This window comes from Camelus ferus, chromosome 2 (assembly GCF_009834535.1).
Source record: "Camelus ferus isolate YT-003-E chromosome 2, BCGSAC_Cfer_1.0, whole genome shotgun sequence".
Classification (NCBI taxonomy): domain Eukaryota; kingdom Metazoa; phylum Chordata; class Mammalia; order Artiodactyla; family Camelidae; genus Camelus; species Camelus ferus.
Window position 1 is genome coordinate 91,168,309 of NC_045697.1, and position 27,284 is coordinate 91,195,592.

Here is a 27,284-nt window from a genome sequence, read left to right on the forward strand (position 1 = left end):
TTCAAAAGATGTTCTGTCCCATCCACTAAAAAGAGGTGAAATGGTGTTGCGAGAAGATGACAATTCCATTGTCATCCTGAAATGGAAAGATGTTCGGGATGTAAGAATACTTTTGACAAAACACGCACCCATTATGGTACTGGTTCTAATTCATCTGCTCTTCACCACAATCTTATAAAAATGAAGCCACTAGCCATACTTGATTATAATAAAGGAAAGTGGCATTGATAGAAGTGACCAGATGGTTTTCATATGCAACAACATTATGAAAAAGTATCAAATGCTACCAGAAATTAACACTACATCTACTTATTGGGATTGCTGTCATAAATTCACATCTTGTATACCAGGCAAAGGCAAATTTAAAAAGTCAAATATCGAAATTTAGGGAACTCTTAGTTAAGGAATGGTTATATTCTCCAAATATTAGGTCCAATAATATGCAAGGGGATAAAGGAGGAGAGATTCACAATTTACAAATTAGAAAAAATCCCTAAGGCAAAACAATCAGAAGAATGTGTGTCCTCTGTTATCAGGAAAGCAGGCAAACTTTGGAATGACAAGAAACTAGAAAAAATGTAAAAAAGACAGGAACATATTGTCCTAGTTGTCCAAAAACACTGCAGCTTTGTATAAACTGTTTCAATGAGTATCATAAGTAATGTAATATTATATAATTTTGTTCAAAAGAAAATATTTTTATCTATCTGCATATATACTTATATGTTGTTACTATTAAATACTTGTATTACAAATGAAAACTGTTGGAAGTTACTTGTAAAAACCTGCATAATTGGATGAAGGAAAGCGTCACCCATATCTGGGTGACGGGGCCTCTGAGGAGACACAACTGTCACCAGATTTGGGCAATGTGGTGATCAACATGTTAATAGATTAATGAGAATAGGAAATTAAGAAGTTCCATATATAAAAGGGTATAATTACGTGCTCATGCATAGTTAGATTTTGTTGATAGACATAGACTTTATTAAATCAGTAGAATCAGGCAAATATGACTTGATCAGCAAAACACTTGGAAAAGTAGTTATGATGAAGAGAAAGAGACGGTCAAGTTTTTTATTCTTATTAACACGAGAGAGGGAAGAAATGGGTTTCAGTTGATACAAGAACAGAGATCATATAGAATTGGTTGAGCTGGGGATCAAAGAGAACACAATGAGCCTGTGAACTCAGGAATTCCTTGGGCAGATCTGTTGTGATTTCTCCCATTGGCACCACTATGACTAGCATAAGTAAACTAGGTGGGGTGGGTGGATAGCTCAGTGGTAGAGCACATGCTCAGCATGCATGAGGTCCTGGGTTCAATCCCCAGTACCTCCCATTAAAATAAATAAATAAGTAAGTTAAAAAAAAAAAAAAAAAGAATTACCTACCCTTCTCAAAAAAAAATTAAAAAAAAAATAAGTAAACCAGGTGTTTGTGGATCCATGTTGCCTCACTGGTCCTACCTTTAAGTATCACTTGCTGGCCTGGGAAACAGCAGAGCTCATTCTTTTCAGGGCTTTTGGGAATCACTGCGGTAGCCTGGTGCCCCAGTAGTTCTCCTTGCTCCTGATTCCTGCTAAAAATGGATGTGATCTCACAGAGGAGTCAGCAGTAGCCTAAACCAAGTGACTATAGTCTGGGGCCAGGCTCCCTAGGCCCAGTTCTGATTAATGCCCCCTATTAAAAAAAAATACACACACACAAAAAAAACGGTATACTTTTTGCTGGCATGATTTCAAGAACTTGTGTTTTATAGCTTCCTCTTAAAACGGTTAAAACTTTTTTTCTTGAAGGAGATATTCCATTCCTTATAGCTGTGTACTAAGCTAGTTTTCCCACCACTTGTTTTGTTTTGTTTTGTTTTGTTTTTTATCCCCCAGAAACTCAGGGAGACCACAGGATGTGAAACATTTACAGTGCCTCCATAAAATGCTTTTTTCTGCTTTCTCCGACACTCTTAGGTTCTCTGCAGTGTTTACCATACAACCAAGTCAAGCCACTAAAGTAGGTATGCTCTGTGTGAGGTGTCAGCAAAGAGAAACTTGCTGAGGGCAGAATAAGTGCAAAATAAGATATGACAATCCTTCCACCCTAACAAAGGAACAGAAACAAAAACGAATCTCTTGAGTTTGACTCCTTGAGGCTCTGTTAAAATTCCGAAATATTCATTAAATAGGGACAGTCTGAAACTCAATATTGGATTGAAAAACAAGGATTCTAAGAGGTAAACACAAAAGATTATAAGCCATTGATCAAAAAGAGCTAAAGAATTGTTGGGCAGCAGAAGCCAGACAATTTTGATGAATTTCCAGAGAGTCTAACTTTTTGGTTGTGTTTGTTTTATCAACAATGGACCCTTTATAGCAGAAAAACCCAGGTCAAAAAGCATAATCCACACACAAAACCTTCAGTGTAATAAGTTAGCGTCATTCCCAGAGGAGTGAGCCTGGCTAAGAGACTCCTCACTTGACTAATTTAAAACTGGTATCTATGTTGTTGATGAAAGTGCATTCTGAGTATGCTTCATGAAGCAAGTGTCCTATTATGTCTATGAGTTTTTTTTTAACCTTTGGGTTAAAAAATAATTTTATTAAAAAGTATCACAGTGAAATTTACTTTTTAAAATGTCTGTATATAGTTCTATGAATTTAAAACATGTATAGATTTGTGTAATCACCATCACCAGTGATATGCACAACAGTTCCTGTGAGATGTTTTTATTATGTATGCACTTTAGTTTGGGATTCAAGCAGTCAGTGAATGTCCAAATCTACATGCTCCACAGAGTCTGGTCCACTAGAGAACAGTAAGAATTAAATATTAAACAATGGTAATATTGCTAATCTCAAAGAGTATCTAAAGTTTAATGTTTAATTCTTACTATGTTCTACGGTGCTTAACTCCAAATACCTGCCAATAATAGTTACCTGGGCAATCCCATACTTACCCACTCCTTTGATTATAATGCCTTCCAGTTGTATAGCTCTTGGAGAAATACTTTCATCAAAATATTCTCATTTAACTTATGTAACAGCCATGTATTTTATATATTATTATCATTATATTTTCACAAATGGGATCTAAGAGATCAGGTGATTCGCCTAAGCTAAATAAGTGCCAGAGCTGAAATTTCAACTATAACCTCCTGCCGAGGTGTTGACTCCAAGTTATTACAGCTGCAGTTGCTTCCCATGTAATTACTTTCAAGATATAATATCAAAAGAATACTTTAAGAAAAGTTGTATGCATGTATCTATCACCACAAATAAGAGAGACTTGAGTACCAAAGACAAATCAAGAGTTTGGTGTAGACCGTCTTACTAAAGTGTAAAATGACATCATGATTAAGTAGATTGGAAACAAAACAAAGAAGATAGAGACATGGGAGTATAATTAGCAGAAAACCAAGTAGCAGATTTTTATTGCTCAGTTTGGTTTTTTGAAAAAAGCTAAATATTTAAAATTATCTGAAGTCATGTGAAGCTGACCCCATGATTTCAATGCAGTGTTTAAAAAAGGTCTCAAGAATATTGGCCCGTTTTCACCAACAGGGCAGTCCCCATTGGTTTCTTGTGCATTTTAGCCTAAAGGACCCCAGTCTAGGCTCCCCACCACCACCCACTCCTAGCTGAGGAGTCTAAGAATAACAGAATGGAGTGTGCTAACTTAGTTTAATTCTTAAAAGTATTTCTGAAGGTCTGGAGCACTAAAGCTTTCTAGCAGAATGCATCATTGTATCGAATTTCTCTACAAAGCTTAGATAAATTACAGGAATCGAGAAGAAGTTCAAGAGCATGCAATTAACTTTTATTATTCAAGGTCAGAATAAACTGCTTAAATACTTTTTATTATTAGAAGTTCAGTTTGTATTTCTCTCTAAGCAAGGAATGCCGGGGTCTGCCAGGGACATTGATGGTAGTAGTCTGTTCACTTTCTAGAGAAAATCCTTTTCCCTCCATCCCACAAGAAAAGTGCTGAATAAAGAAAATCACAAATTTTTATCAGTCTGGGCAGTTGAGTTATGAGTTAGTTACATCAAGGCTATCAAAAATGGCTGGCTGCCTAAATAGTGCCATTGTTACAAATAGTGGGAAAGCACAAGGAATGTGGGAAACAAAGGTAGCCCAAAGAGGAGTTATGTGCAGATGGAGTCCCTACAGCAGGCATGAGAATGACTGCCAGCGAATCTTGACCCTTTCTCCTCCTCTTCAGCCACTAACTCTTGGCTTTTCATAATTCTTCAGATACAATCAGGTAGGATGTGAGGCCAAGTTTACAGAAAACACTGATGTGTTTTAAGCTAAGAGAATTTCAAGGAGAAACAGACTAATAAACTCTAATAAATAGGGCCCTTGGTTCCTAGGCTATGAGATGATCCTGAAGCAAAAAACAAAATCACAGAGAAGTCTCAGCTCCTGTTACAGGAGCAGCAGCAGCAGCAGCAGCAGTAGCAGTATTACTATTATTATTATTATTATTATTATTATTATTATTATTATTATTATTATTATTATTATTATTTTAAAAGTGTGTGTGTGTGTGTTTTAGTGGAGGTACTGGGGATTGAACCCAGAACCTTGTGCACACATGCTCTACCCCTGAGCTATACTCCCACCCACCACAGGAGCATTTTAAATTGGAAAGTGGAAGTGCCTGAACGTCTCCTTTCCCCATTCTTTGGGGGCAACACTCCCCAGCCCCAGACAAGACCCATCACCTTTTAGGAGAGTTATCTAAAAGCCTGAGAAAAATAAGAAGTCATGCTTCCTCACCAGAAAGGGTACAGGCCCTCTCAAATGAATCCTGATGAGGAGAATGAATGGCCTTGGGTTTATAGGTTCTATAAAAGGGCAGAGTTATTACAGGTTGGAGGTTTAAAAGTACATCTTAAAGAACAGCAAATGCATTCTATATGGGGGGTAATTTTAATTTTGGATGGGCATTAGTACTCTGTTTCAGACATAATCTAAAACAAAAACACTTTCTTCTTTAATATGCCATATTTGACATCCTATGTTTTTCTGTCTCTGGGAACTGGAACAGACCTTTCTGCAAAGTCAATGCCCCCAGCTTCCCCTAGCGTGACACTAGCATTCTACTGTCTGGCTATGTTAGCATCACAGGAAGAATGCCCTGGCATCCAAACCATTACGGGTAAAGAAGATCTTAGAAATCAGCTAGCCAATGCAGGGGAAGCAACTGGAATCGTTAACTTGTTTTCTTCTAACACAGAAAAGGGCATTTCCTTTGTCCTAAATTGGCCCCCCAAATGCTTTTTAACACTCAGTTGGGAGCAGTTTGCAAATGGCTAGTATACTGATGGTAGTTATCAATTTGAGTCCTGTTTCCCAGGTTGGAGAAGCCCATGTGTGCAGTTGCCGTTCTGAAGGCACACCTCCTGCCGAGGTGTTGACGGGAAAGAGGAGGAAGGCAGAATAACGTGACCTGCTTTCACCAGGAAGCCTCAGATCATTTCCCTTTGTCTCTGTGCCCCTTTGCGAGATTTTGATCCAATCTTCTGTGGTGAGAAGAAACTCTCAACATTAAAAAAAAAAAAACAAAAAACCCAAAACCCAAAACCCAACTTTCATTTTCCTCCTAAGAAATGGAATTTTATTTCTAGATGACAAGACCTTTGGAAGGCCATGGTCTGGTATAGGAGTGATCCTTTCACAGCTGTCGAACATCAGTAGACTACATATCCAAAGTAGTATAGAGGTAGCTCTTAAAATATCAGCCAAAGGAAGACCTTAGAGAGAGCTGAATGTCTTTAAGGAACTATGTGAATGTTATTGAATCTTTAAAAAAAAATGTAGTAGCTTCTGTAACAAAGCAACAATCTTCATAGGCTGTATTTATACAGACCTGAGCTCATGGAGATAGCACAGGGGGATCTGGAGATACAGAACCCCCTATTAGCTGTTATCTATTTTTAGTATTGTTCTGCACACATTTTCTGTTTTTTCAACCCCCTGGATACTCAGCAGAAATACTTTAAGAATGCCTGTAACTTAATCTCCTGCCTGGCATCACCTAGGAGTACAGAAGTACAGTGACAGGAGGTTAACTGAGTTCTTGGAGAAAGGTGCCGTAGGCAGAGACATAGAGGTACAAATCGGTGGAGTAACACTTCCTTTTGATGATGGGGAAGAAGAAATCTGAAATCCTAAAGTGCTTTCTGACATTTGCCACCCACAGAAATGGATGTGTTAGTTATTAAGGGCCTTTCTGTTTAATTAGAAATCAAACCAAAGACCCTGGTGTCATAATTTATTCTCCTGCAAAATGTTGTGACCCAGAGGTTCCAGCATTAACCACAGAGGAATTGGAGGTTGGTAAAAGACTCTCAGAATCAGAACTTCAAAGACATTGGAGGAGCAGAGGGAAGAAAATGTACCATTAATAAACAGGATGAGGCAAGTGGGCAAATCTTCACCTATGATGTCACCTGCTTCTATATGATGAAATATTACACAGCCAGTTTCAGAACACTATGTATCACAGGATCCCATTTTTCATTACTTCAATATAAGATACTACATTAATGTCATGTTATTTTTAATAGTTAAATTAAACAAAAGCCCAGTTCTACCTGTTGCAAGCCACAGATGAGGGAAGTATAAGATGGGGATATACCATAGTTTCATCATTTACCCTATCAGTCAGTGGGCACTGGCATTGGTCTCAGTTCTAGAAACAATGCTACGACAAACATCCTTGTTCATGGAAGCTTAGATATGGGACATTTTACTCTTTTAAAGCTATAAATAGTTCAAACATACAGAAAAAAATGGATGATAATTCAAAAACACTGAAGTACCCAATATTATTTTTTTTAAATGTTAACATTTTGCCATATTTACTTCAGGTTTTAAAAATGTTAGAATTATAAAGACCTTTTTATTTCTCTTCCATTCCATTTCTTTCCCTCCCTGACCACTATCTCAAGTCAGCTATATACTGTTCGCTTCCACATTTTACTATGTATATATAGTTCAGTGGAATTTAAATATTTATATCAGTAGGCTCATACTCTAGGTATCCTTCTGCAATTTCTTATTCAACATTGTATCTTTTAAGACATATCCACATTGACACGTGTGGGGCAAATTCCTTAATTTTGACAGATTGAATCTACCACAGTTTACTTATCTGATAATCAGTCATAAAATGCAATGTGATTCATATTGTTTTTAGTTATTCACTATTGTAAACTATGGTTCATTAATCTTTCTTGTAAATACATTCTTAAGGTTATAGTTGATGTTTGTACCCAGCTATGAAGTTGGTGGGTCAGATACCGACTGTACTTTCCATCAACTTCATGTGGTATGGCCAAATTTGTAACAGTTTGCACTCCTGGACCTCGTACATACTAAACATGTGCTCTACCACTGAGCTGTACCCCCTCACTCCCTGCCACCAGTGCTTTTTAATCCTTGTCAACCTTGTGACATGAAGCAGTATCTCATCATAGTTTTTATTTCCCAGATTTTTGGGGAGTTAAGCATATTTTCAGATTTTTATTGGCCATTTGGTTTTCTTCAAATCCTTTGTCCCTTTTTTTTTTTCCCTCTTAGGTTGGTTGTCTTTTTTAAAAAAAATTGATTTGGAAGAATTCCTTATATTTGGTTGAGTCATATGAAATTGCCATTTTTGTAGGTCAAAAGTTATTGAATATTGGCAATTTCATGTATATAAGACAAATATTTCTTTATATATTTCAATGTTTATTGAAGTATAGTCAGTTTACAATGTTGTGTTAATTTCTGGTGTACAGCATAGTGATTCAGTTATACATATATATATATTCCTTTTCATTATAGGCTATTGTAAGGTATTGAATATGGTTCCCTGTGTTATACAGTAGGACCTTACTGTTTATCTGTTTTATATATAGTAGTTAGTATTTGCAAATCCCAAACTCCCAATTTATCCCTCCACCCCCATTTCCCTCCTGGTGACCATAAGTTTATTTTCTATGTCTGTGAGTCTGTTTCTGTTTTGTAAACAAGTTAATTTGCATCATTTTTTAGATTCCACATGTAAGTGATGTCATATGGTATTTTTCTTTCTCTTTCTGGCTTGGTTGACTTAGTATGACAATCTCCAGGTCCATCCATATTGCTGCAAATGGCATTATTTTATTCTTTTTTATGACTGAGTAGTATTCCATTGAACATATATGCTACATCTTCTTTATCCAATCATCTGTTGATGCTGTCATTTAGATTGCTTTCATGTCTTGGCTGTTGTATATAATGTTGCTATGAACATTGGGTTGCATGCATCTTTTTGAATTAGAGTTTTCTCTGGATATATGCCCAGGAATGGGATTGCTGGATCATATGGTAAGTCTGTTTGTAGTTTTTTAAGGAATCTTCATACTGTTTTCCATAGTGGTTGACCGAAACTATATTCCCACCAACAGTGTAGGAGGGTTCCTTTTCTCCATACCCTCTCCAGCATTTATCATTTGTGAACTCCTTAATAATGGCCATTCTGACAGATATAAGGTGATACCTCATTGTAGTTTTGATTTGCATTTCTCCAGTAGTTAATGATATTGAGCATTTTTTCTTGTGCTTATCGGCCATTTATATGTCTTCACTGGAGAAATGTTTGTTTAGGTCTTCTGCACATTTTTTGCTTGAGTTGTTTATTTTTTTGTTTTTCAGTTGTATGAGCTATTTGTATATTCTGGAAATTAAACTTTTGTCAGTCTCATCATTTGCAAATATTTTCTCCAATTCTGTAGGTTGTCTTTTTGTTTGGTTTATAGTTTCCTTTGCTGTGCAGAAGCTTATAAGTTTAATTAGGTTTCATTTGTTTATTTTTGCTTTCATTTCTATTGCTTGGGTAGACTGCCTTAGGAGAACATTGCTAAGATTTATGTTGGAGAATGTTTTGCCTATGGTTTCTTCTAGGAGGTTTATAGTGTCTTGTTTTATGTTTAAGTCTTTAAGCCATTTTGAGTTTATTTTTGTGTACGTGTGAGGGAGTGTTTTAACTTAATTGATTTACATGTGGCTGTCCAACTTTCCCAAGACAACTTGCTGAAGAGACTGTCTTTTCTTGCCTTCTTTGTCAAAGATTAATTGACTGTAGGTGTATGGGTTTATTTCTCATCTCTTTATTCTGTTCCTTTGATTCGTATATTTGTTTTTGTGCCAATGCCATACTGTTTTGATTACTGTAGCTCTGTAGTATTGTCTGAAGTCTGAGAGGGTTATTCTTCCAGCTTTGTTCTTTTTCTTCAGTATTGCTTTGATGATTCTGGGTCTTCTGTGATTCCATGTAAATTTTAGGATTATTTGTTCTAGTTCTGTAAAAAAATGTTCTGGGTAATTTGATAGAGATTGCATTAAATCTGTAGATTGCTTTGGGTAGTATGGCCATTTTAACAATATTAATTCTTCCAATCCAAGAGCATGGGATAGCTTTCCATTTCTTTAAGTCATCTTTAATTTCCTTAATCAGTGTTTTATAGTTTCTCATCATATAAGTCTTTCACCTCCTTGGTCGTTTATTCCTAAGAATTTAATTTTTTTGATGTGATTTTTTTTGATGTGATTTTAAAAGTGATCTTCAAATTTTTTTACTTTCCTTTTCTGATATTTCGTTGTTAGTGTAAAGAAATGCAACAGATTTCTGTATGTTAATCTTGTATCTTGCTACCTTGCTGAATTTGTTTATCAGCTCTGGTGGTTTTTGTGTGGAGCCTTTAGAGTTTTCTATATATAGCAGCACATCATCTGCATATAGAGACAATTTTACCTCTTTTCTTCCAATTTGGATCCTTTTTATTTCTTTTTCTTGTCTGATTGCTTTTTCTTGCCTGATTGGATAGGACTTCCAATACTGTGTTGAATAGAAGTGGTGAGAGTGAGCGTCATTGTCTTGTTCCTCATTTTAGCAGGAAGGCTTTCAACTTTTCATCATTGAGTATTATGTTGGCTGTGGGTTTGTCATAAATAGCTTTTATTATGTCAAGATATGTTCCCTCTATACTCATTTTGGTAAGTTTTTATCATGAATGGATGTTAAATTTTATCAAATGCTTTTTCTTATCTATTGAGATGATCAAGTGTTTTTTTTCCTCTTTTTTTGTTGATGTAGGGTATCTCATTGATTGATTTGCATATGTTGAAACATCCTTGTGTCTCTGGGGTGAATCCAACTTGATCTTAGTGTATAATCTTTTTAATGTATTGTTGGATTTGGTTTGCTAATATTTTGTTGAGAATTTTTGCATGTATATTCATCAATGATATTGGCCTTTAGTTTTCTTTTTGGTAGTGTCTTTGTCTGGTGTTGGTCTCAGGGTGATGATGACTTCATAGAATGAGTTTGGGAATGTTCTCTCCTCTTCAGTCTCTTGGAAAGTTTGAGAAGGATTGGTATAAGTTCCTCTTTGTATGTTTGGTAGAACTCCCCAGTGAAGCCATTTGGTCTTGGACTTTTGTTGGCAGGAAATTTTTTTCATTACTGATTCTATTTCACTTCTAGTGATTGGTCTATTCAAATTGTCTAGTTCTTCTTGATTCTTTTGGTTGGACTGTATGTTTCTAGAAATTTGTTCATTTCTTCTAGGTTGTCCAATTTGTTGCCATATAGTTATTCATAATATTTCTTGATATTAATCTTTTGCTCATTATATGAGTATCAGCTATCTTCTGCCAATTTATGACTTTTCTTTTAAATGTGTTTAGGACATCCTTTGGCATGTAGAAGTATACATTATTATAGCCAATTTATCAACATTTTCCTTTACGTTTCATGTTTATTATTTAAGGAATCTTTCCCTACTCCAATGCCATGAAGAGTTTGCTCATATTTCTGTGGTGTTAATTTACCAGAAGCAGGATTTTTTGGTTAAAGAATATATGTGTGTATTTAAATTTTACTTAAATTTTCAACACCTATGTGTTAGGCAGTTTTTTTGTGAAGGGATACTCTATCTAGTGAGTGAGAAGAAATATATCATTGTTTTTAAACTTTGTATTTCCCCAACAAGTGAAACAAAAACATTTTTATGGGTTTAAGCACCATTTGGATTTGCTCACCTGTGAATTTCCTATTCATATTATTTGCTCTTATGTCTGTTGCATTGTTTATCTTTTTCTTATTAATTTGTAGGAGTTATTTGCATTTGACTGATATTAACCCTTTACCTGACATATCCATTCCAGGTTTTCCCTAATCAAGTATTCATATTTTAACTTTATTTAAGTATGTATTTTTTAACAAAAATTTTAGTATTTTTATATTTCATTATATCCATCTTTTCTTGTATGACTTCTGAATTTCTTGCTTTGATATAAACTATATAAAAGCCTCTCTGCTCCCTAGCTTATAAATATAGTCTCCTAAAATTTCTGCTGAGATTTTGCTTGCTTATTTTTAAGTATTTAATCTCTCTTGAATAAATTTTTTATATTTAGTGTGAGGTAGGTGTGCAAACAGAAAGAAATAATTTTTCTATCACTGGGTATCCTGATATGTAAATAAAATCATACCATATCACATCACATATATATTAACACGTTTGATTTGCTCCACAGCTCAAAGCTAAAAGAGTCATCACATGCCTTTATTTTTCCAATTCCATTTCAATGAGACTCAGCCCACTCCATCATGGTTTTGGAGAAGTGTATTCTCAGTCATTTTCCAGGGAGCCCCCTTTACCCATTTGGGATCATGAAAGAATTCTAGGCCCTAGTGGTCAAAGATAAATGGGGACCAAGTCCTTGAGTATCAGTCAGTTGGGTTTCTCTCTGAGAACTTGGCCTTCCTGCCCATGTAATACATTTGTGGATGGGTAACATCTCTGCCAATGTCTAGTTCTCCATGCCCATGCTTTGACCCTGATATCTTTACTGAGACCCCCACTCGGGATGCTGAGTTCCTGGCCTGCCTAGACACACACATCCATTGCTACTGGAGTTCCTATCAGCTCCCGAAACCTATCAGCTTAGGAATGTTCATCCCCATCCCACTGTCTTCTGGAAGCCAGTGCTCCCTTTTCCCTCTCCCAAAGGTTGGGTCCCTCTGCCTTCTTATTCTCCAAGTACACAGCCTTGATCTGAGCTTAAATTCTCATCTTTGGGCTTGAAAAACAAAAGATATGTTACCAGTGGGGTAGTGAGGGGTGAAGGTACAAGGGAGTTGTGGTGAAGAATCTAGACTTTGTGGTCAAAGGCCTGCGTATCTATTCTCTGGGTTAGAAATTCACTCTTTAGATAGTCAGTAGCTCATCTCCCGTCCACTGAGAATGAATAGTATGCTTTTTCTCAAATGGCAAAAGCTTAATAATGTGGTTCATCTTTCCTATGCTGCTGCATTTAATTTTTGACAACTCACATATGATATCATATCACATTTTATATATTTTAAACATATATTGGTGATATATATTTATATAATATATAAAAACGCATGTTATCTATTATAGTAAATCACATACATATTATATATAAAGATCTGGAAGGATTACATTAACTTTTGTGGCTAACTCCAAAGGTTGGGAATTACCAAAACTTTTTTTAAATTTCAATAACTGTTGAATCATTATCATTTTTTATCTCTGTAGTTAGAAAAATAAATATATTTAGGAAAATGTCACAAAATGTTAAAAGGATGTTGGTAGCAAGCAAAAACTTTCTAAACAAAACTTGCAAAAGCTTTTCAGATATTTACCCTTAAGAAGACCCTTTCCGGATACTTAGGGGAAGGGAGCTATGATGATCGGACAGTGACAAAGGAGCAATGTCTTACATATTCTGAAAAGCTGTTAGGTATAATGAAAAGATCCCTAAATTAGCAGTCAAGCCATTTGGGTTTTCATTCACAGTTGTGTGATTTTGATAAGTCTCTTAAACTCTGGGTTCCTAATTCTTTCCTGAAACTAAACAATCTCCAAAGTCTCTTTCGGCTCTAGAATTTTATAATATGTATGATTTAGAGTTTCTTAGTTGGTAGCTATGACTCCAGTTGTGACTATTATAGTGTCACAGGCCATAAAATAACCAAACTAACCTCCTTGAGAGGGTAGATGCATCTGCCTGCCATTCCTTCAGCCCTTCCTGATTTGCAGTGCTCACTGAACCGGAAGCTTACAAGAGCTTTTGCCTGGAAAATGCCTCACTGACTGGAGAGCTGGGATTTTGTTCCCAGTATGGTCCACTTAAACAGACTGCCACCAGATCCAACAGCTGGTCTGGCTCCTTCCAGGCAGCCCGCCGGGGATACGCTTGCTGGGCACTGGGATCTCCACAAACATTCTCGCCTCTGCTCACTTTTTCTCCTTAGGCCTCCAGGGCCTGAGCAGCTGTGCAACTCATGTCCTGGTCACTAGGAGAAGCTGCCTCCACTCTGTAGGGATGGCTTGGTGACACTGCTCTCCAAAGCTAATTGCATTTCTGTAATAGATTTGTTTTCAGTCTCTCTCTACCTTTTAAAAGTCTCACTTGACACTGCCCTGGGCAGCACAAGCGGTTTTAGTATCCTTGCCCTACTTAACTGAGTAGTTCTTCTCAACAAGGTAGAAGAAAGATCTATTTCCACCTTTCCAACACCAAGCCCAACCCCTCTTTATAGCTGGGGCTTCTTGAATGTAGCATCTTGGAGAACTGGACTGAGGACTGAGGATGACAAAAGATTATTCTCTTTTTCCATATGAGAATCAGTGTTCTTTTATTCCTAAAGATGAAGTTATACAGTTATGTTGGGTGGTTTAGCCTAGAAATCATGGGATTTCAGGGTTAAGTAGGTCTCATTGTCACATTATCTGACTAAATTTCTATATACTCTATTCATTCGTATTAAGAATATATGAATATTCTTCATTCATATGAATATGAATATATAACCTGCCCCAGTTCCTGCTGACCAATCTAGATGTATACTATAGAAGTATGTAGTCTTTTATTAATCCATAATCAACAAGTATTTATAGTACATCTGTGCCCAATTTCATAGTGGATGACAAGATAGAATGTAGTATAATTCTGGAGTGGCTATTAAAGTTAGAAATGCCTACAACTTAAGTGATTAAAAAAAATCCATCTTATTTAAACCCAGAAGCGTGTTAAGCATAAAGAAATGAAACTTCTTATTTCTCCTGTGCTTTTGGTTTGGGTGTATTTGTGGGTATATACTGTGATGTTGAATATCCAAGCAAACTGTTGTGTGTTTTGAGCCTACTGTTGTGAAAGCCATAGACATGGGGAACAAAGAGTATGGGGAGACAAGGTCCTCATGCATTTAAGTTATGAAAACTCAATGTGTATTTTGCTCAATATGTAGAGACAGCCGTTTTAATTGTGCTGGTGATTACTTCTGACATTTCACTTACTGAGGGTATGTTTGAGGGACTGTGCCTTCGGAGACATGTGTATCTGACTTACAATGTACAGACCATTTATGTAAATAGAAATGTGACTTTGTTTTTTTCTATAACCGAACACAACTTGGCTCCCAATTCCTCCTTTCTGATAGGCAATGTAAACATATTATTATTTCAAAATAACTCAGTCACTTCTCATTGAACACTTGATCTCTTTGGGCACACATTTGGGCCGTGGCAGGATTCTTCCCCTCACCACCCTTCTGCTCTTCTGCTCAGGAGAAGCTCAAGTTATAGGTCTTATCCAAATGTTCTCTTGTCTTTGCTGACCTCAGTTGAGATGTGACTTCTCCTCCCTAGTTATTGGGCATTGTGACAGCATCCCACTGCTGATGGTTATCAATCCAAGCTCCATGTTCACACTCTACACATTGCCCTTGACCCAACCCAGGCCTTTTCTGATCCAGTGGCCCCTTTCTTAGGGGGGGACTCAGGAACCCTCAGCTGCTTTTTGCCCTTATGTAGGGGAGTACAAGGGCTGAGGAGCAGGAGGTAGGCTGCTTTTACACTGTTCCCCATAGACAGTTTGGTGCAATGGATGCCTGTGACTCAGTGGTTGCGAGCTGCATTGCCATTAGAATTATTAGAAGCAAATATAAAATCGGTTACCATTTCAGAATAGTCTACACACTGATCTGCTGTTCTCTCAATCCATCCCTGTGTATCAGATGCTAATGCAATTCTAGTATTTTAAAGATACATTTTTATTAAGTATTGCCCCTAAATGAAAGTCAGCCATTCACTTCTAGCACTTAACCAAAGCCAGAGGAAATGTTGGCTGAGTTAGATTTACTCAGACATGGCATGTGCTGTTTTCCAGCATGGTACCCTCCTAAAGGGAATTTCAAAGCTACTTTTGCTTATTCACAATTTCCCCCTCATATTCTAATTCTATAAATGTTTTATAACATTTTGAACATGTGACTTCACAGAATTTTCCCTGCTCTGTGATTAATGACTTGATTGCTGAAACAGGATTCAGTGTCTAAAAGAGAACTAATGACTAGAGAGTTCTTACAGCGTTGCCACAGGCAGAATTTCTCTGCTGGAGTTCAGAGAAGCCCATCTAAGAAGCCCAAAGCAGTGTGGTCTATACCTTCCATGCAGGAGGGCAGAGGCCTGCTTGTTTTGTCCTCCTCTGAATCCCTAGCATGTGGCACTGTACTTAGCACATATTGGGAGCTCACTATATTTGTTGAATAAATGAATTAACAAACCTCTAAACAGCAGTTTTTTTATCAGTGGAACATAGAATGTGCTGGTAATTGAAACAAAATAGATCAGTTTGAGCAAAATTAGTGAGCTTCCTAGGGAGCTGGTCCTTCGACAGTCTGCATGTCAGAGATGCTGACTTTTAGACTGCCCTGATTACAAAAAAAAGGGGGAAATAATATATTTGATACATACCCTGGATTAGACTGCCTACTTCAAGTTTGCAAGCAAGGCAAACTCCCATGGCACCTGGCCTTTTGATTTTACATTAAGGAATTACATTTACTTCATGCAGAATATTTTGTGGTTCCCTTTAGAATGCTCGTTGGAATTTCAGCCAACTCAACCCACAGAAACATAGCACCTCATTCCTGTCACCCCTCAACTCCTTACCCTGCTTTATTTACTGTGTAATACTTTCACCTTGGTATATTGTATGTGTGTGTGTGTGTGTGTGTGTGTGTGTGTGTGTGTGTGTACAAAGACACACTTTGGGACTTTTTTTGTTTGTTAATTGTCTTTTTACCCATTAGAATGTCAGTGACCCAGAGGCAGGGACTTGTAAGATGAGGCAGCACTCGGAATCGTACCCGGCAAATGGAAGATGATAAGTCTTTGTGAAATGAATTAGTGCTGTGCTGCTCCAGTTGTCAGCAGAACACATCTGAGAATTCCATCAGAGTGGTCTTGTTTGGCGTTTCCTCTCTGGAGACTCCATAACGATCAGTTCATGCTCCTTTGATAGACGTAACTCACTCAGCCTATGTATCATCTTACCTCTGTCCCTCTGCTAATTGCAAACTTGAAAGCAGAGATTGGTTCTTACCCACCTTTGCATCAATGCTGCTTCTCATACATGCACTTCCTTCTCCTGTTAGGCCCTATAAAGAGTTTGCTGTATTTCCTGGGTATACAGACTCTCTCCAATGAATCTTCATACATGCTTCAGACAGAGCTTTGTCTTGTAATCCTTCTGTGACCCTAAAAGCACCATACACAGAGAACTGTTCTGAAAAGCATTATGACTTGCTGGACTGATCTCAGTGCACACACTGAGACATTACATGCCATCCAAGGCCCAGTGCATTGCAGTGACTTCAGATACACAGAAGACCAGCAGAGAAAGTTGACTGGTTTCTCTTCCTCTGCAGGACAACGCCTGAGGCGTCCTGAGGACTGTAGACCTCAGTGGGTTTGAACAAAACCACCAGAGTGCACAGCCATTCCACATTCATTTCTCGCACATCTCCGACACCTCCAACTGCTGGTGAGTCCTTGCCATAATGCCGGGAACTGATTTAGTTCTTTGCATAAATTTTCTCAATTAATCCTTACTTGAGGCATGGACTAATATTATCTTCCTTTTACACAAGTGGGAACTCAGGCACAGAGAGATTAAGCAACTTGCCCAAGGTCACACAGTGAGTAATTGATGGGGCTAGGGTTCAAACCTAAGCCAACTGCTCCAGAGCCTGCATGCTTAATCCTTTGCTATGCTGCTGCCATATTATCTGGTTAACACATCCAGTGACAAAGACTCTAGGAGCCAGGTTCGCTTCTTGTTTAATGTCTAATCCATAAAGGTAATATATAATGCGATTAGACATTAAAAAAAAAATCACAGCCTGTAATTGAGTGCCTCTTTAGCTGCAAGGTGTAGGGAATACAGGCTACAGTGCACCACCTAAATCCGACATTCTCACGGTCCAGACTTCCACAACAAGCCCAGGCTTATCGATGTTTGAAATCCGCTTTGCCGTTCTGCATTTGTGATTTTATAATGACTTCCACATGCATTGGCATCCCATTAATGGGCCAGTATATGGAAACAGTTGTCTTATGAAGTGAGGGGACTTTTTTTCCTTTCTTTTTCTTTTCTATTAAAACCACAGGTGTATAGAATGAAAATGCTCAATCTAATGAGTGTAACCTGGGAAGTAATTTCATGGGCTGCAGTACTTTGATGGCAATAATTCTTGGATGTCAAAAGGATAAGGACACAGTTTTTTGCTTCTAATTTTATTCTTAGAAAATGATGGTATTGAGCCATCCATGGAGTGCCCCTGTAGATTAATTCCAGTTTTCCTTTTGTAGAGGAGATTTAAGGGAAGTCTTAATCTGCTTTATATTTAACTCTTATCTCCACATTATGAATTAAAAATAGAAAGCTGGACTCCAGTCTCACCTCTGCAGACTCTTTGAGGGCTGAAGTTACCCGGGGAAGGATGGGCTGAGAGCCGCTCCAGGTCTCTGTCTGGCTTAGCGCCCCTCCCGGACTTTCCCAGCAGCTAGCTGCTTCTTCATGATTTTCAGTCCAAGAACCTCCTGTTCACATGTCTAAGATGAGCAGCCCTTATTCCATGATGCTTAAAGGACACTCAGCATTTTTCCTCAGGTACTTTTCATTTGTCAAGAAACAATGAATTCTGAGTCCTTTAGGATTCTGCAATCTGAGAAATTTCCTGCTTCCTCTGGTTGTTTTCTCATAAATCCATGCTTAAGATGGGAAGAGAAGTAAAGAGCACTTTGCTCTGCTTTCTCTTCAGCCAGTAAAAATTGCTCTGGAGTTCTTCCCTCATTTCCTTTCTCCCTGCTTCCATTTCCCATCTCCACACCTTTCCGCAATTCTCTTCTCCTGTCCTTGTCCTGTCTCTCCCTTTGTCAGACCATGTCTGAGACAGCAGGAAGGGCAGGAAGAGTTCGGGAGCTGGGGGAGGAGCTGGAATTGCACAGCTCCTTCTCACCTACTGCCCTGTCTCCTACCTGGAGCTTCAGAAATACAGTTGAGGGTCATTCATCCAAGAAGTAATCATCCAATCAGTCTAGATCAGAAAGGGTAAGACACCTGTATGGAAACCTCTACAGCTTTGAGTTCCCGGCACTTCCAGCCTGGTAAAGTTAGCATGTCTGGTGAACCGTGGCTGGTGCAGGCTCAGGGAGAAAACCAACCATGTAGGAAGCAAGCAGAGCATCTACGCTTGTCCTGTCCTCCCTTAATTTATAAACACTCTCCCTCACTTTCTTCCTCCACTGTCCCCCTAGTGGTAAGTTTCAATTCTAGAGTCTTAACCCAAAATACCAAAAGGAGGCCATTTTTCACTTTGTTAATTGTAAAAATTTCACATCTTCAGGGAAGAGGAGCCCTTTTTTCTCTGTTCCCTCCTCTTCACCACCACAATCCTAAGAGCAGCGGTGGTGACCACTTACTAAATGCCTGCTGTATGCCTGACTGGGGGTGTTGGATGTACATTCAAAGGAAAAAGAGCGCCTCAAATCGTGGGGCTATCTGCCCCTCCAGGACAGGACTTTCCAAGCTGTGGATTGTTGGGCAGTACATGAAATTGAGTTAGTTGTGGAGGCTGGCATTTTAAAAAATAAAGAAAATGGAATGGCATGGACCAGAACAAAGCAGAAAAATATCAGAGAATATTGCATATGGTAGGAGTAAGTATTATTTTGTGAACCTTTGGTTTTCTAGAGTGGAGAGTGTGATAGTGCTTTCTGGGGGACCCTCTCCGTCTCCTTGTCTCCCTTACAGCCAGCCAGGTGACAGGGCTCTGGCTGTAGTTGTACGTCCAGAGGGATCTATGCCACTTTCAGATATGGCACATAGAACTCTCCTACATAGGCTCCTCCACTCTCTTCCTTCCACATGCCTGCTGGATGACACCAGGGCAACCCTGAAGCCACAAGATGTCAGAATCACAGTGTGGAAGCAGCCTGGGTCCCTGAGTCTCACTGGCAGGAGTGCCAGCCACCAGAGTCACCTGACCAGGGACCTCAGCTTTTAGCTTTATGTGAATGAGAAATAAACTTCTATTATGTTAAGCCAGATTGTTTCACCTACCTTGTGCACGTGTATGTGTGTTTGTATGTATACATGTGGTTTATGTAATAACCTTTATTTCTGAATGTAGATTTTAGTGAAAAACATTTGAAAGCCCCTGCTCTCAGTGTTTCAAATGCAGTCCTAGATCAATTGCAGTTGAATCACTTTGGATGCTGATTAGAAATGACGATTTCTGGACCTTACTGAGCTCTGCTGTGTCAGGATCTTGGTGCTGGGGCCTGAAAATGTTTAACATGTTTAACAAACTCCACAGATAAACTCTCAAGTTTAAAGAGCACTTTGGCCCTGGCACTGGTAGAAACATTTTCTTGGCAACCCTGGGGCTGGATAAATCCACCAAGCTTTATACCTATTTTCTTTGGTCATTGTCCAAAATATGAGTCTCTCCCTGTTCCCCACTCTATCTATACTCTGAATAATCTTGTTACAATAATGCTCTGTACTGATTCACATAATCTTTTTCTCAGAACATTTCCCACTCCCCTTTTTCCTAAACACTTTAACTGTCCTCTAAAAAGCCTGCTGTGTAATTAACAAATGTCCCTATGCCTACAACCTCTTCCCTGGACATTTTCGTAATCTTCTGGCTCTCCTCTGAGTTATCTGTTCTGCTCCCCATTCAAATGGGAGCTGTTCATTTTCCATATTATATGTACTATGTATTTTCAGGGTTGGAAAGTGGGGCAAGCCCCCTCCTCAGTACTCATGGCTACTTTCCAACTGTGACTGCCCCACCCTTTGGATAGGCCTGTATTAATTAGTATGCCTTTGGCTGCAAGTCACAGAATACCCAACTAGAAGAGCCATAAACAATAAGGAAATTCATAATCTCACATTATAAGAAATCATATTCTTGAATGATAACTGGTTAATTCAGCAGCACTTTCCATATTTCCACTTTTTCTTCTCCAGCATGTTTATCCTCAGACTTGTTTCTTTGTGGTCACAAGATGGCTGCCACAACTCCAGATATCACATCCCTCACAGCTATGTCAGTATTAATTTCCTAAGGCTGCTGTAACAAATTATCCCAAATTTGGTGACTTAAATGATGATAATTTATTCTTTCACTGGTTGGAGCCAGATGTCTGAAATTAGTATCACTGAACTGAAACCAAGGTGTGGTCAGGGCCATACTCCAAGCAGGCTTTAAGTGAGAATTTGTTCCTTGCCTCTTCCAGATTCTGGTGGCTGCCAGTATTCCTTGGCTTTTGGCTGCATCACTCCAATCTCTGCCTCCATCTTCACATTGCCTTTTCTTCTGTCTGTGTCAAATTTCATTCTGCCTCTCTCTTGTGAGTGACTTTAGGTCACTTGTGATTGCATTTAGGGTCCACCTGGACAATCCAGGATGATCTCCCCATCTCATGATCCTAACCTTAATCATATCTGCAGACTTTTTTTCCCATACAAATTGATGTTTATAAATTCTAGGTTTATCACCTGATATCTTTGAATATCATTATTCAGCTTACTACAATGTCCAAAGGTAGAAAGGGCAATTTCTCCTCATCTGTGATTACTTAACAAGGAGGAAGTCTTTCCCAGGAGCCCCCTGTCTTAGCCAGTTTGGGCTGTTATAACTGAATACTACAGGCTGGCTTAAACAACAAATGTTTTATTTCTCACAGTTCTGGAGGCTGGGATGTCCAAGATCAAAGCACTGGCAGACCCAGTGTCTGCTGAGATCACTTCCTGATTTGCAGATATGGTCGAATCTAGTTGTATACTTCCATGGCTGAGACCACATTTCTCTCAATTACATTTTTTCTTATAAGGGCACTAATTCCATTCATAAGTCTCCTCCTTCATGACCTAATTATCTCCAGAGGCTTTACTTCCTATAACGGTACATTGTGGGGTTAGGATTTCAACATATGAATTTTGAAGGGACACAAACACTCAGTCCATAAGACTCCTACCCCTGGCATATTGCCCACTAGTCCTCTTGGCTGTGGTTGGGTCATGAATTCACGCATGTGGCCTCTATCAGCAGAAAAATATGAGAGTCTGAGGGAAGACTATTGGTTAGACCATCAGCATCTGCCTCAGGATTCCTGCTCCTTTAAGGCTCATGTTATTGGAACTGCCCGTCCAGAATGCTGTTCTTTTTTGGCTTTCTGCTCACTCCTTCTCAGTCATTGAAGACTTTGGCATTTGTCTCATAGTCTTTCTTTGTGGCCTATCTACCACTAACCATTCAGCTCTTTGACCTCTTCATCTTCTAGTGACCATCCCTGCTCCATCCCTGCCTTCCATCCCCACAGCTTCACCCTGGACCTGAACATCACTTGAAACTTCTCCTTCTCTGAAATAGCAACTACAGACCCTCTGGCCATGTCCTCCCACCCTTCCAGCTTACTCATTTTACCCCTCCTCTCTCCTTTCTGCTTATCCATCAGTCAGTCTTATCATGAGTTTCCTCCTATCCAGAATATATTTATTGCCCATATTTGAAACACCCTTGACCCTTGGTCCTTCCATTGAAGTTATCCAGCAAAACCCCAATCTTGGATGAACCCGTATCTGCTTGCTCAAACTTCTTCATTGTCTTTGATTCTCACCCCTTCACTCTCAGCAGATGACTGTACTTCATAGTTAATTAAAATAGAAGACGTCTGATGGAAACTCGTTAACTTCCCAACACTACATTTACTTGTCTGTGTTACTGAGATGTTTAATCATCTGGCCTTGTTACAGTGGAATGGAGCTCCTTCTGCTAGAGGACAATCCTTCTTGTTCTATGGAAACACGACTAAGCTTTGGTCAACGAGATGTAAGTGGAAGTGTAGTACAGAAGTATTTGCAGCGCTTCTTTCAAAGATACTGATCATATATCCTTTACCTTATTCTTCTAATCCCCTCCTCCATCCAGATACCTGGAATATGAATGTGACCACTGGAGCTCTTGCAGCCATTTTAAAAGAGTGATGCCAATGGAATGGCAGAGGAGTTAGATAGAACTATTTTTACCTTCTTTAAATCATTCCAATTTCTAATCCACACAGGTACAACTCTTCTCTTAGAGTCTAAATCCTACACTCTTCAGATGTGTTTAAAATTTTGCTCTGCTGAAATAACTTTATGCTAAAAGAACTTCTATCTCCTTTCTAACCTTGACATATAGTAAAAAATCGGCTTCCATTAACTGCCATGTCCCGTTGTCCTTTCCCAGTTCCTGGCTTTCCTCTCCCTCACAGAGGTGATAGTTGTTGAGCGACAGGGTTAGGGATGAAAAGAAGAAAGCGTAGCCCCATCACCCATATGTAATTCTAGTCAGTTTTTGGTAAAATTTGTATCATCCTCTCTTTCCTTATTTTTCTCCCTCTTTCCTTCCTTGTGCTTTACTTTCTATGCTCCTTTTACCCTGGTTAGAAGTTGATCCAGAGCAGGGAAGATACTCAAACTATATATCAACATCAGCAAGTTTTCATTTCTATAGCCTGTATTTTTTTTTGCCTTATGATTTAGATGAAAATATTAAAAATAAAAAGAGGGCTTTTTGAGTGATTACCTTCTACAGGGACACAAAAAAAACATCCTCTTGAGGGAAAATATAACCTGATCATTTGTCTCAGAGTCTGACTTGAAAAGAGAAAAAGTTCTTGCAAAAGGCAGCTATATTCAATATTTTGTAGTAACCTATAGTAAAAAAGAATATGAAAATGAATACGTGCATGTCTGAAACATGCTGTACACTAGAAACTGGCACATTATAACTGACTATACTTCAATAAAAAAATTTTTTTAAAGGTAACCAAAAAAGAAATGGAGGGTCAGTGGTTTACGCTCCCTACCCCATCCCATCTTCCACTCTGCTGCCCAAGTGGCAAGTCTGAAAGGCAAACCTGGTTGTTCACTCTCCTGCTTAAAACCCCTCAGTGGCTCCATTCTAACGTCATCTTTCACCTCTGGTCTGCCTCACACCCTGTGCCTCCAGTTACCCTGAATCACTTGCTCTTTTACATCTCTGCACTTTCTGTTGCTCTTTTCTGGACTGACCTCCCACCTAATCCTTCTAGCAAAGACCCATTCAGCTTCAAGGCTCACTTCAAGAACCTTCTTGTCATTCATGAGATTTCTTGTCCCTCTTTACCTCCCTTCTCCCAACTGACCTTTTCCTTCATTTTGTCTGCCTCTCAAAAAGTATCATTAACACGTGTCACACTTTTTTACAAAATCATTTGACATGCATGTATCCTTCTCTTTGACTGTCAGCTCACCAAAGCCTTATTTATTCTTTCATTGCTCATGTAATTCACACTTTTCTTTTTGTAAAAGAATCAATATAGAAATATCACATTAGAGTCTCCCTTCACTTCTAACCTTCAGTCTCCCTCCCCTCCCCTTCTTATTCGTATTTGAACCCTCAGTGCCTAGTTCAGTGTCTGACACACAGAAGCCCCACAACTGTTTTAAATGAATGAATGAATAAATATCCTGTCAAGGTTGTCCTTGACTAGTGACACATCTACTCATAAATCTGAGTTTAAATACCCATTCACAGCATGCAGCTTCCTCACTCCAAGGTAACATCATGTATGTGCTCTCTTGGGATTTATTTTTGCTAACTCACTGTCTGAATCTTCAGTCTCCTCCAGGTCCTGTTTACTTTAACTATTCAAAGCTCTGCTCCTCTGCTGGAGCAGTTTACATTGGGAGGAAGTTTTCCCACTGCCTGTGCAGTATAAATTGGTTTCTAAACAATCTTGCCCAGAGTCTCCATTAATACTGTACTGTAGAGCAAGGCAGGATAAAATATTCAAAGTAGCAGGAGTTACTTTTTAGGATGATTGAATATGATGAAGGAGCCAAGGACAAAGGGTAATTTATTCCAAAGGAAGTCAACACCTTTGCTTTGCACCAGCTCTTGCAGTTAAAAAATAGGGCTGGTAATTGGACTTGCTTTATGAAAATCTCATTAGCATTAGCATATAACTAAAATGCACAGCTCCATAGTTAATTGCAATCCTGCACTGCAGTTAACAACTACAGTGATGACATTTGCATATTGCACATAAAATTAAAAATGCATGTCAGATAGGTGCTCTTTCAGAAAAAAAAGTCCTTGAATAACATTGCATTCACTACAATCATCGGGAAGATTTTGAATTTGAATGGAAATTATATGTATAGTATGAGCTTTAGAAACACAGAGGAGCCTGATCAAAGAGGAGGGGAAGCTAAATATGAAACATCGCAAAGGCAAAGCTCCAGCAGCTGGGACCTTCCTCAAGGGCAGGGACCTTGTAGTACTGAACTGTGTGTGCTTTGTGTAAATACAGCCCTTTTATCTGAGAGTCTCATGTCACTACCCAGGCATCAGTCTCATCTTGGTGCTTTTCCTCTAGACTGTAAGCTCCTTGAGATCATGGCCTTGATCCTTTTAAACTTTGAATCCCATAATGCTCAGCGGGTACAGGCACTCAATGAGTTGTAGGTGTGAACCGACTCAAGGCCTCACAAACTGAATCCAGCAGATGTGAGAGACTGTGCTGTGAAGTGGCTAAGAGTGGATATTTTCACTTCAATGTCCTTGAGCTGGTTACCTTGAGCCAGTTGCTTCGACCTCTCTAAGCCTCCATTTCCTCCCCTATAAAAGGTTTTCTGCTTATGAGGTTTTTGAGAAGGTTCAGAAAGATAATGCATACATAATACTTAGCACAGCACAGGGCCTGGCACACAGCAAGTGCTATTGTTATTGTTGTTGCTGTTGTTTTGGGGTGAAAGATCACAGGAAAGGGCACGTGGAGGCTGAGGTATAAATCACTTGGAATGTCAGTCCTAGTGCCAGTCAGCCACAAGACAGAACGTTACCATGAGTAATAGTACTTGCCACAAAGGCCGATAACTTTTGTTCTGTTTTACCAAGAAAGAAAATGAGTTCCTGAAAGAGAATGGAGGGGCATAAGAAAACAAGACCACTCTCTAAACGGTTGATAGAAAGATTCAGTATCAGGCTTTGTAAGTGAGACTCCTCTGTGACTCTAGATTGTCTGCTTCTTGGAAGACAACAGTGGGCCAGGAACCAGAGTCAGGAAGTCAGGAAGGAAAGGCAAGGTAGGGCTTTCTGTGATGGACTGGGCTATTTCATTCATTCATTCGTTCATTCATTTATTCATCATTCAGCTAATATTATTTATTGTGCCCATACCTATGCACTGCACTGTGCTAGGAACTCAGTGACAGGGATGACCATGGAGGTGGACCTAATTGTTATACAGTTGGAAATTCTAGGCTAGAAATAAAGTGAAGGACCAGAGCTAGAATAAAGATCCAGATGTAATCAGCATGAGGAAGAGCTGGAACTCTGGACACAGGGCAGGTCCCGAGGCTGTTCTTTAGGGAACACTCCCAGTGAGGGGATAAGAAAGGGAATTGGCACCAATGAAGCAAACAGAGGAGAAATATGGGAAGGAAAAGGGCAGAGAAGCCGGGGACGTTGAAGGAGAGGAACGTTTCAACTGGTAGGATGGTAGCTGGCAGAGTCAGCTCTGGGTAAAGTCAATGAGGGTCACTGGATCTGGTGATAAGGAGGCCACTGGTGATTCTTCTCCAAGAGGGGGATTACTGTGAGATGAGAATTTGACATCAAGGGTAGGTAGGGGATGATAGGGTGGGAAGAAAATGTGCGAAAATGTAGGCTATGGTTTGGCAGTAAAAGAATAAAGCTCAGCCAGTAGTTTGAGGGCATAGCACAGTTGGAAAAGACTGTGTAGTATTGTAGAGACCTAAAGTAGGAGGCAGTGAGAAGAGAGAGAGACAAGATATGAGACAGCTGGAGGTGGTGATACCATCAGGATCAGCCCAAGTCCCAAGACGTGCAGAAACCTTGTGAGCTGTTCTGTTCTGAGGGACTGAGGCCAGCACCTTCCCATTTAGGTGAGGTGCCTCTTTTCTTTGACTCATAGCCCTGATTCTTACCTGTATCCCAATACATGTCAAATTGTAATTTTCAGTTTTTTCATGTCTCCTCCTTTGATGGTGAATTCTTCAACTTCAGGAACCATGTCTTACTCATCTGAAATTCCCCAGTGACTACCTAGTTCAAGGTCTGGCACAGTCAATAAGGACTATTGAGTTCAACTACATAATCCCTCATAGCCAGTCTGTTCCATCAACTAGAGTTCCCAGTAATTACACAGCCCCTTTATAAACTGTCTGCTTCTTGGAAGACAGCAATGGGCCAGCAACCAGAGTCAGGAAGGAAGGACAAGGTAGGGCTTTCTGTGGTGGACTGGGTAATTTCATTCATTCATTCATTCATTCATTCATCCATCATGTAGCTAATAGTATCTATTGTGACCATACCTTTGCAATGCACTATGCTAGGAACTCAGAGATACAGATGACCATGGATGTGGACCTCATTAGTATGCAGTTGGAAATTCTGGGCTAGAAAAACAGTGAAGGATCAGAACTAGAGAGAAAGATATGGCCACCTCTGCCCCCAATCTTATGTATTTCTTATATTAAGGTAAGAGCTGCAAGAAGTTTGGGTATAGTTCACTCCCCTCCCCATGCTTGCAGGAGCAGACCAGGACACATGGGAGCCTTGTCTCACCCGAAGCTAAATGAACTGTGTGAGGCACTAACTGAAATGAAGCCAAGAAGCCACGGTCCTATTCTCTCACAGCTTTTCTTAGAGAGTCTGACCCAGAGTCTTTCTACTTCTCTCTCTACTCTTCCCATTCTGGCTCGTACGTTTTGTCAGCTCACCACTGCCTGTATCCTGTTTCTACTTTTGAAAGCCTGTTTTTAGACCCAAGCCTTTCATTTTGCCTTTATTCAAAGTTTTCTGCACCCTCA

At 39.2% G+C, this 27,284-nt stretch overlaps 1 protein-coding gene across 1 annotated transcript in view; it reads left to right on the top strand.

Moving 5' to 3' along the window:
- The first annotated feature begins 16,804 nt into the window (after window positions 1-16,804).
- The window catches only part of JADE1 (jade family PHD finger 1), a 206,866-nt gene continuing 196,386 nt past the window's right edge, over window positions 16,805-27,284 (top strand). The window contains exon 1 of the mRNA XM_032463341.1: window positions 16,805-16,892. The gene's annotated coding sequence lies outside the window, so the exon portion shown is untranslated. The remainder of the gene's footprint in view (window positions 16,893-27,284) is intronic.